An 11,694-nucleotide genomic window follows, 5' to 3' on the forward strand; every position below is an offset into this window, starting at 1 on the left:
TTCTTTCCTTCCTTCCTTCCTTCCTTCTTTCTTTCCTTCCTTCCTTCCTTCCTTCCTTCCTTCCTTCCTTCCTTCCCTCCCTCCCTCCCTCCCTCCCACTGTTGGCCAGGCTGTAGTGCAGTGGCACGATTGTGGCTCACTGTAGCCTTGACCTCTAGAGCTCAAGTGATCCTACTGCCTTAGCCTCCTGAGTAGCTAGGGCTACAGGCAATACCATTATGCTTGCTTAATTTTTTGAATTATTTTTTGTAGAGACAGAGTTTTACTCTGTTGCCCAAGCTGGTCTCAAACTCCTGAGCTCAAGCATTTCTCCTGCTTCAGCCTCCTGAAGTATTGGGATTACAGATGTGAGCTACTGTTCTTGGCTTGAAGTCATTTCTAAGAAACCATTGCCTAATCCAGGGTCGTGAAGATTTACATCTTTCTTCTAAGAATTATATAGTTTTAGTTCTTTTCTGCTGTGATCATGTGTGTATGTATTGGTTTTTTATTTTTATTTTTTTAAGAGACGGGGTCTTGCTATATTGCCAGGCTGGAGTGCAGTGGTTATCCACAGGCATGATCATAGTGTACTGCAGCCTTGAACACTTGGGCTCAAGTGTTCTTTCTTCTTTAGCTTCCCAGGTAGTTAGGACTACAGTGTATACCACTGTGCCTGGCTTATTGTGTGATCTAGTTTGAGTTAATTTTCTTTTTTTTTTTTTGGCACGGAGTGTTGCTGTTGCCCAGGCTGGAGTGCAGTGGCGCGATCTCGGCTCACTGCAAGCTCCGCCTCCTGGGTTCACACCATTCTCCTGCCTCAGCCTCCCGAGTAGCTGGGACTACAGGCGCCTGCCACCACGCCTGGCTAATTTTTTGTATTTTTAGTAGAGATGGGGTTTCACCATGTTAGCCAAGATGGTCTCGATCTCCTGACCTCATGATCCGCCCGCCTCTGCCTCCCAAAGTACTGGGATTACAGGCGTGAGCCACTGTGCCTGGCCTTGAGTTAATTTTTATGGTGTGAGATAGGGGTCCAGTTTCATTCTTTTACATGTGTATATTTACATTTTGTAGTTCATTTGTTGAAGGGACTATTTGTATTACTCTATTCTCATACGGCTATAAAGAAATATCCCAGACTGGGTAGTTTTTAAAGGAAAGAGGTTTAATTGATTCACAGTTCTACATGTCTGGGGAGGCCTCAGGAAACTTACAATCAAGGCAGATGGGGAGGCAGGCACGTCTTACATGGCAGCAGGCAAGAAAGAGTGTGTGTGAGTGCAGGAAAAACTACCATTTATAAAACCATTAGATCTCGTCATAATTCACTCACTATCATGAGAACAGCATGGGGAAGCCACCCGTATAATCCAGTCACTTCCCTCCCTTGACACATGGGGATTACAATTCGAGATGAGATTTGGTTGGACACAGAGCCAAACTGTATTACTATCCTTTCTCCATTGCATAGTCTTGGTGCCCTTATCAAAAATGTGTTGACCAAAAAAAAACACCTATTGACCATAAATATAAGGGCTTATTTTTGGACTCTAAATTCTATTCTTTTTTTTTTAAGAGGCAGGGTCTCACTCTGTTTCCCAGGCAAGAGTGCAGTGATGCCATCTCAGTTGACTGCAACCTTCGCCTCCTGGGCTCAGGCGATCCTCTCACCTTAGCTCCCCAAGTAGCTGGGACTACGGGCACATGCCACCACCCTTGGCTAATTTTTGTGTTTTTTGTAGAGATGGGGTTTCACCATTTTGGCCAGGCTGGTCTCAAACTCCTGAGCTCAAGCAGTCCACCCTTTTCAGCCTCCCAAAGTGCTAGGATTACAAGCATTAGCTACCATACACTGATTATACAGGCCATAGTCTAGCCCCACACACCAGATTTTGAAGATGAAGTGTGGTGAAAAAAAATGCAAAATATCCTGTTAATAATTTTTTTTATAATATTACATGTTGAAATGATAAAGTTTAATATTGCATTAAATAATACACAGTAAATTTTACTGACTTCTTTTTACTCTTTAAGTGAGGCTGCTAGGAGATTTAAAATTATTTTTGTGATTCTCATATTTCTGTTGGACCAGAGGTATTTTTTAATAGCATGACATTCTGTTATATGGTCGATTATATAATGATCATATGATTGTGTCAGTTTCTTGATTCGGTTCTCTGTTGTTGGACTCTTAGGTTGTTTCCAGTCTTCTCTGTTTTCTACAGTGCTGTGATGAGTGACACTGTGGATGCGTGGTCATGCACTCTTGTGCCCGCTGTCGGGACGGAGCTCATAAGGAGGACCTGGGAAGCATTTGCTGCACTTCTGAATCTAGTGCACGCAGACTTTTGTGTTAGTTGTTGAATGAGTTAATGAATACTTTATTTATTTATTTTTTGAGACAGAGTCTCTCTCTGTTGTACAGGTTGGGATGCAGTAGTAAGATCACGGCTCGCTACAGCCTCAACCTCCTGGGGTCAAGCAGTCCCCCCACTTCAGACTTCTGAGTAGCTGGGCCCACAGGCACACACCATACTTGGCTAATATTTTAATTTTGTGTAGAGACAGGGTCTCCTTGTGTTGTCCAGACTGGTCTCAAACTCCTGGGCCCAAGCCATTCTCCCGCCTCAGCCTCCCAAAATGCTGGGATTATTGGTGTGAGCCACCATGCGTGGCTGAATACTTTCATTTTAACCAACAATAAGGTTTTAAAATAAGGCTGTAAACAAATATTGATTGAGCCGCTCACAATGAGTCAGGTAGTTTCAAGGTGTGGGAACACAGTGGTGAATGAGTTCAAATTTGGGCCCTTTTGAAGGTCCAGGAGGGATAACTTGGGGAAGAGGGATAGTCAACAAACCAATACATATGTCAGTTAATGCTAAATAGTTGTGTTAGGAAGGAAAACCAGACAGACTCTGGCTAGAGTCATGTGATGAGAGAACTATCCTAGGAGAGTCTCAGGGAAGGCCTTTTTGAGCAGGTAGCATTTGAGTAGGGACTGAAATAATCAAGAGGGAGGGAGCTGTGTTAAGATCTGGGAGAAGGGCGTTTTAGGCGGGAGGATCAGGGTGTACAAAGGCCTTGAAGTGGGAATATGCTTGGCATATCTGAGGAACAGCAGGGAGGACCTTGTGGGTAGAGCTTTGGTGAGAAGTGGTTGGATTTGGAATGTATCTTGAAGACGGAGCTGACCATCTTTGCTGATGGATTGGATGTGTGGCATGTGAGGAAGGGGGTCCTTTATGATCTAAGGAATTGGATGGTGCCATTTACTAAGCCAGGGATTGCCAGAGGCAGATCAGAGAGGAAGGGGTACCAAGGGCCCAGTGTTGGACCTGTTAGGTTTGAGATGCCTTTTTGGTGCTCAAGTGGAGATGTTGAGTTGGTTATTGGATATACAGGTCTGGGGGAATTACAGGGGAAGGGGTGCTGGAGATATATTTGAGAGTTATGAAAAGCTTTTTGGGCATCAAGCAGGATGGGTGAGATTTGACCACTGGATTTTGCAACTTGAAGGTCTTTGGGGACTTGGACAGGAGTGGTGTCAGGAGGCGTTTATGACAGGCGGAAGCTTTCACGGGGTGTGGGGTGTGTGTGTTCACAGCTTCTTGAAAGAGTTTTCTTTGAAGTAGAATGATGGGGGAGTGGGGGTGCTGAGGACACATTAGCACTTACCTGTGCTCTGGAAGGGAGGGTGTCCAGGAGGGAGGTTGACAGAGGAAGGACTAGGATCCAGTGCCAGAGTAGAGGGTGGACCTTGCTCGTGGGATCTGGAGGGAGGGCAGAGTAGACAGGCAGGCCTTCCTTTCAGCAGTGGAAGGAGGAGAAAATACCAGCTTGCTCCTTTCCAAAAGCTGGAGTAAGGGTGACAAGGGGGACAGGGGTATTATTGTAGGTATGTTATGGAGCGAAATGTGAAGTTTGCGTGAATTTTGAATACAAAATGTAATACTTCATATCCATTGAGTTGCTTCAGAGTGCTTATCCTCAGGGTTCTCTCTCCTGTGCCTTTGGGGGTACTTTGGTGCAAAAGTTTGAGAAGCCACTTCATTATTGTAGTCTATTGTTATGTTGTTAAATCTCACCCAAGTGAGTATTTAACCTTAAAGTGTTTCAGATTCACTTACCCATTTTGTTATCTATAATAGAGCTTTTGCAGCTGCTCCAAATACCCCTCCATTTGTGCATCTTAATAGTTGTTTGGCAATCACCTCATTCTGCACTGGGAAGGCTGGGGAGGGGTGGGGAGCTGTGGGGTGTCTGGAGGTAGTATGGAGAGCTCAAGATTCCCACCCTTTCAGAGATGAGGTGGTGGAGGCAGGCAGGGCCTACTAGGCTTCTGAAGCAGCACTCGCCAGGGACATTTTAGTGACCTTTTCCCCTGTGTTCTCAAAACACCTTTACAGATACACCATTTGTCTTTAATTCTGGCAGGGTGGTTTGCGTGAGCTGGGGGTAGTGCTGTTAGCCAACCTTTCACAATATTTAACAATCAGTAGAGATGAAAAGCTGTTTGGCTTCTTTCCCATCGATCACATAGCCTGCTTTTTCTTTTTGTACAATTTTAGTATGATTAACCCTCCCACCCGCATTGAAGTTCTTCAGCCTTCTTAATAGAAAGCTCTGTGAAGTTTGATTCCCCCACGGAAGTTACTTCATGGAGCGGAAGCGTTGGAGAAATCAGATCTTGCCTTTCTTCTTGTGGACAGATCAGGTGGCTGAGGCCTAGAGGGAGCTTGATTTGAGATGAGTAGTTCTTATGCCTGACTAGGTCAAGTAGCCACTTGCTTCCCTTCACACTTAATCAAATCCTCACTCTCTAACTGAAACTTTGTACCCTTTGACCAGTACCTCTCCTTTCCCCGCTCCCCCGCCCCCAGCCTCCATAACCACTGTTCTACTCTTCACTTCTTCACCTTCTACTTTCTTAGATTCCACATATAAATAAGACCATGTGGTATTTGTCACCTATTTCACTTAAGGTAATGCCCTCCAGGCTCATCTGTGGCCATGGATGATAATCATGTATATTTCAAAATTGCTAAAGAGTAGATCTTAAATGTTTTCATCACAAGAAAAGTAACTTGGTGAGGTGATGGATAGATTAACTAGTTTGAGTTAATCATTTCACAATGTATACATAGATCAAAACATCCCATTGTATCTTATAAATATATACAATTATTTTGTCAATTAAAATTTTAAAATTACAGGAGGCTGAGGTGAGGTTACAGTGAGCTGTGATCATGGCACTGCACTCCAGCCTGGGTGATGGAGCAAGACTCTGTCTCTTAAAAAAAAAAAAAAAGTAAATTTAACAATTAATTAATTTAAAAAAATCCCAACTCTTCCATCACCCAAGCCCTGCATCCTTCTCCCTTTCCCCAAGACCCCTCCCCTGCCACTGTGCTCTGATTCCTAGAGCAGTGTGTCCCTGTCCTGCCACTCTTGCTGTGCCTGTGGCTGTCACTGTTCCTTGGGTAGCTTCCCCGTTACTCCTCAGGGGCTTCCCTGGCCACCCTCTGCTCGGGCCCCTCCTGAGTGTTGCATCAGCACCTTTCCTGCCTTCACCCACCAGCCACAGCTTGTGTTTGCCGTGTGAGCCGGAGCACTTGTTTGTCACCTCACGGTCTTCCCCTCCGTGAGGGCAGGGACTGCAGTCTTGCTTTCATTCTTGCTTTCATACCGTCTCCCCAGCTGTGGGTGAGGTGTGTGCACATACGCTCAGCATGTTTGTAAAATGAACACATGTATAAACTAAACTTTGAATGCAGATTATTGTTCTCTCCTGGCCATTAAAGGTACTTCTTCCTGCTGCCCATTTACATCTCAGGTGCTACCATCTCTGTCCAGTGCCTGCCTTGTTGTCATCTAAGTCATGGGACCACACCTTTGTGACTCTCAGGGCCAGAGGGGTTTGGGAATATGGAATTTTTGAGATTTTAGAACAGAAATAGTGAAAGTACCATATATTATAGAATATCCTAGGCAGCACCATATAATCAAGCACATTAAGATTTTTGCAGCAAAGTATATGAATATTCACACTAAGTGGGACAGTGAGACTATGAATAGCTTCACATCAGATCAGGGCATACTGCCAAGTGAGTTATGAACATGCTTTCAGTTTTCAGAGAGCTTTTTGGATTTTCAAATTGCAGAGAAGGGATTATGGACCTGTCTTAGTGAGCATCTGCTTGTCACGCATTATGCAGCGTGCTGAAATACAAAGGAGGAAAACATCACGCCTGCCCTCCCGTGTAGGGGGTGGGTGGTCACCACATGCGGGTGATGAGCCCATGCTGGGAGGGCACGCCCGGCAGGTCCTGGTGTTCTCCCTGTCATCTCTCCCTTTCCTTTGAGAACGTGCTCTACAGGTGCGGTTTCAGGTGAGCCACATGGGGGGCTGGCAGAAGGGGCACTGCATTGTGACGCAGGGTCAAGTGTGTTCCTGTCAGAGTGTAGAGGTGACGGTTCTGGATCACCTGGATCCTGCCCTCGGGTCTGGCTGCCTGGGTCCAAGGAGGAAAGGGCCGACTCCAGATGATGCTGCAGACCAGGAGCGCTGCCTTCACTTCCTAACCTTCTGCAGTTGGGCGCCGGGGCCCCCTGCCTGCAGTCACACACTCTGCCTTCTTAGCTGGGCCTAGAGCTTTAAAGATTAACTACATTCAACATAACGTTTCTTTGACTTTTTAAATACAGTGAGTATAGTTTTATTTTAATGTTTTTCAGATGCATTTTGATGTAGGTAGGTACCTTTACATTTTAAACATCTATTTGCTTTCTGAAATGGGACCAGCACATATACATACATACGTACATACATACATACATATATATATATATATATTTTTTTTTGACAGGGTCTTCTTGCTCTGTCACCCAGGCCAGAGTACAGTGGTGCAATCACAGTGCACTGCAGCCTCAATCTCCTGGGCTCAAGTGATCCCGCTACTTCAGCCTCTTGAGTAGCTGGGGTTATAGGCACCCACTACCACACTTGGCTAAGTTTTAAAAAAATTTTTTGTAGAGATGGGGTCTCACTATGTTGACTAGGCTGGTCTTGAACTCCTGGGTTCAAGCAGATCCTCCTGGCTCAGCCTCCCAAAGTGCTGAGATTACAGGCATGAACCACCACACCCTCCTGGTACCTGCATTTTGAAAATGTTTCATTGCCAAGCCTGCAGGGAAGTCTGCCCTTTTTTATTAGAAAATGAAGAGCTAATTCTGAAATAAGCCTACTAAATATGCATATCTCAAGCACTTTGAAAGGATGTAGGGTGAAATAGTCTGTTCCTGAAGCAAATATCACTGTGTGTTCGTTCCATTATTTCCAAAGTTTTTCTGTGGGCTTTGATAAGTTGTGTAGAATGTATTAAGTCTCACCTGAAAATGTATATTAAAGATTGTTCTTTTAATTTAAAGTGATTTGTCCAAGGTACTTGACTTAATGAGTCAAGGTTTAATGAGCCACGACACTATTAGTAACACCATCTCAATCTTTCAGATTTTATAAAAGATTACAGTTTTCAGAAAGTTGAGAATCGTCTTTTGTAATGTATTTTAAGATAGTTAAGAATAGAGTTTATATAGTTAAGATTAGGATTTGTATTGCAAAAACTCCCTTCAAGACGCATTTTGGGCCTTTATGAGCGAGTAATCATGACAGGACAGGGTGGCTTCACCCACAGTTTTGTGGTTAATATTTGCAAGCCGTTTATTTAACAAGGTTGAAAGGAGGCTCCCTGGTGTCTTTTATAATTACCCTTTTCTGGGGACCAACTTACAAGTAAAAAATATCTGGTGGTATTATCTTTGCTTCAGATGTATTATGTTTATGGAATTGGAAATGTTTGATTTCTTAGTGTGTGTGTGTATCAATGGATTATGTTGTTTAAAAATGTTTGCATCTGTATTGCATGTATAAACATGTCTGTTTCCAAGTGTGGCCTTTAAAACACTGAGGGTTTTGTGGCTGGGCACGGTGGCTCATGCCTGTAATCCCAGCACTTTGGGAGGCTGAGGCAGGCAGATCATGAGGTCGGGAGTTTGAGACCAGCCTGGCCAATATGATGAAACCCTGTCTCTACTAAAAGTATAAAAATTAGCCGGGTGTGGTGGCGTGTGCCTGTAATTCTAGCTATTCGGGAGGCTGAGGCAGAAGAATCGCTTGAACTCGGGAGGCAGAGGTTTCAGTGAGCCGAGATTGTGCCACTACTGCACTCCAGCCTGGGCGACAGAGCGAGACTCCATCTCAAAATAAGATAAAATAAAATAAAAATACTGAGGGTTTTTTAAAAGGTCATAATAGAAACATTTTATGTGTTTTAATTGTTTAAATGTTTTCTTTCGGATTAAAAAAACCTGAATGTAATCTGGGAAAATGTTAAATGGCTGCAACACTATAAGATTTTCCACAGAAATATGTTATTCACAGTGAAGCACAATGGGAAGACTCCATTAGCTCTTTAGATGGTATCATAACTTTGGAAAAACCATTTCACCATGCGAGTATTTACAAAAACTGAAGCCGTCCCTGTCAGGTTTTGACAGAGCTTAGCTATATAGGTAGTAAGTGACGCAGTGCTAAAAGCAGTCTTAAATTACTTATGTCAATATGCAGATTTTTTCTATTTAGTATTTTAACTATGAATTTACCAATCTGAGTAACTTGAAATGCAGTATCTTAAAAAGAATCAGATCTACCAAACTGAAAATGTGTGCGTATCTAAAGTAGTTTCTTTTCTTGATTTTGGTTAAGTTAACAGAAGTATCTTCACATCTGTAATTTCTGGTAAGTTAATGAGAACACACTGAACTTTTGGGTCAAAATAAATTTTCCCATTATGTAAAATATTTTACACACCGGTTGACTCATTGTGAATTGTGAGTCGACATGATTCTCTTCCTGCGGAAAATAGAAACACATGCTGGCCAGGCGCGGTGGCTCATGCCTGTAATCCCAGCACTTTGGGAGGCGAAGGTGGGCGGATCACCTGAGGTCAGGAGTTTGAGACCAGCCTGACCAACATGGAGAAACCCTGTCTTTACTAAAAATACAAAATTAGCCGGGCGTGGTGGCGCATGCCTGTAATCCCAGCTCCTCAGGAGGCTGAGGCAGGAGAATTGCTTGAACCTGGGAGGCAGAGGTTGCAGTGAGCCGAGATCACACCATTGCACTCCAGCCTGGGTAACAAGAGTGAAGCTCTATCTCAGAAAAAAAAATAAATAAATAAAAACTAAAAGAAATACATGTTATTGTAATGACAATTTGAGCCAATTACAGGATTGTGCTTATGTTACCACATTGACTGTAGGTCCTTTCTGTGAGTTGGGTTGTTGAAGAGTTTGAGGTAGACAGATGGCAGTGGGTGGGAATGAGTTGGGAGCTTTTGTTAGGTTTAGATAATGTAGTCTTTCTACCATCATTTAGTTGTTTATTTTATGCATAGGCTTATTTTTGTTCTTGTGAGCATTATGTTGAGTTAATGTGTTTTCTTTGACCTTAAATCTTCTGAAATGTTTCTAGGTCTTAAAGATTCAGGTATTGTTTATTTCATAGTAGACAGAATGAAGTAAATGAATACTTTCTTGGGGGAGAGTGTTGATAAGTTTCATAGCAACACCTCTCCCTCATGATTAAAAGTGCTACCTTTGCACAAATATGTGATTTATATTTTACATTAAAATTAAGATCAACTTTTTTCTTGAGAAATTGTTGAACTTTTAGATTTGGGAGAGGGGGAGTTCCTACAGGAATTATGAATTGTTTTGACTAGTGAGAAGCTTATTTAACATTTTTGGAAGGAGTACCCCAAAAGTAATGCATCTTTTAGCATAGTGGAAACTTGCAATAATGTTTTCTTGTTGTTTTTTAATTGAATGGGTGAGCTGCATCTCTGTTGGATGTTTGGCCTTTGACTTGATTGTGTCAGCTTTTAAAAAATAACTTTATGGAAATCGTCAGATTCCATCCAATTACCTATTTAAAGTGTCCATGTCCGTGGTGTTTGGTATATTCACAGAGTTGTGCAGCCTTTGCCTACTTTGGACGTTCTATAGAAATGCAGTTGACAGTATGTGTTTTCTGTGTGCAGCCTCTGTCATTCAGCACCATGTTTTCATTCATGTTGTGCATGTATGCATCGGTTGTTCCTTGTTAATGTTGAATATTATTCCATCGTGTGGATGGTCCACATTTTATGTATTCGTTAGTCCATTAATAGGCATTGGGGTTGTTTCTACTTTTTGACTGTTGTGTGATAATGCTGCTGTGAACATTCATGTACAGGTTTTTGTGTGGACGTGTCATTTCTCTTGGGAATATACCTAGGCCTTCGTATCCGCTTCTGTTGTTTCTTTTACCTACAGTTCAGATTCCCATTTACGTTTGTACAGACACTTTGCTACTTGTAACTGGGGCTTGTTTGACCTTTGTTGCTGACCTAGTGACTTCTTGTGTCATGTTGAAAGCCCCTGAGACCCTCTGTTGCCTAGAGAAACAGGCAGAATTGCCGTCTCTTTCCTTCCTAAGACCAGATCACATCTGGTGGTCATGAAATGGTCTTATCAAATAAGTACCTGTTAGATTTTTGGTAAATAAGTATGTATCTAAGCCAAATAAATTTTGTGTGTATTTTATATTGTTTTTCTTCTCTCTGCTTCCTCTTGGGTACATCCTTTGTTCTGTGGCCCCAGTGGCACCTAGAGTGAATATGAATGATTTGTCTATGTTTTCCCTTCAGGCGGAATGCTGCTTACTTGGATTTTTTCTTGTTAATTTTGGTGACTGAGTTGCCTGTTTTTGAAGTGATAAATACCTTCTGATAGTAGGGTTGCTCTTTAGCATTTTAAGTGTCCAAATGAGACCTATTGGGATGTTTCCATAATTTGCATCAAATTCATGTAAATGCGCCTTAATGATATTAGCTAGTCTGCCTGAGCTAAATTATTAATTTCATTACTACTATTTAATAAAGGGGCAGGATTTGCCATGGTCATTCTAGTTACTGGTAAGAGCCCTGTAGGTCTCTCATCATATATCTAAGCTGAATTAAGCTTGGAAATATTACTGAGTGCCTTGTGACTCTATTTGGTAACAGTCATGCCTTACATTTTGAGACAGCTTATACTTTTACACACCAGGAGACTCATTGTGAATTGTGAGTAGACATGATTCTCTTCCGGCAGTAAGGGAATGCATTCAGTCAGTTGAAAATCAACATTATGTCGTTTGCAGGATAGGTCTTACTCCTTTCTTAGACCAGGAATCTGGGATCCAGAAGGAGTGAGCGGTTGGTTAGGAGGAGTCAGTGCCAGAGGGAGGCAGCGTGCCCTTTCTGCTCTGCCCACGCTGTGAGGACACCGGGCCGTACCTTCGCTAGGAGGAGGTCATGCCAAGTCCGAAGCGTCAGGCCGCTCAGAGCCAAGCAGCTTTGCTGGAGCACCCACTGGTGTACTTGGAAAGTGATTTATCCTGTTAAAGCCTCGCTGCCACCTCAGCTGTAAATTGGAGACAGTAGGAAGCCATCTCCACAGGCCTGCGGGGACCTGGCACCTGGGCACTAAACCCTGCTGCCCTTGGTCAGATGGCCGCATTGGGAAGCAGTTGGAAGGGTCGTGTGGTGTGCTCCTTCTGGGACCTTCTGCCACCCCCTGGAGGCAGCTTGAGCCCCTACCCATCTCTCCTCATCAGTGCACGCTCCC

The sequence above is a fragment of the Rhinopithecus bieti genome, unplaced genomic scaffold, assembly GCF_001698545.2.
Source record: "Rhinopithecus bieti isolate Rb0 unplaced genomic scaffold, ASM169854v2 scaffold_34310, whole genome shotgun sequence".
Classification (NCBI taxonomy): Eukaryota; Metazoa; Chordata; class Mammalia; order Primates; family Cercopithecidae; genus Rhinopithecus; species Rhinopithecus bieti.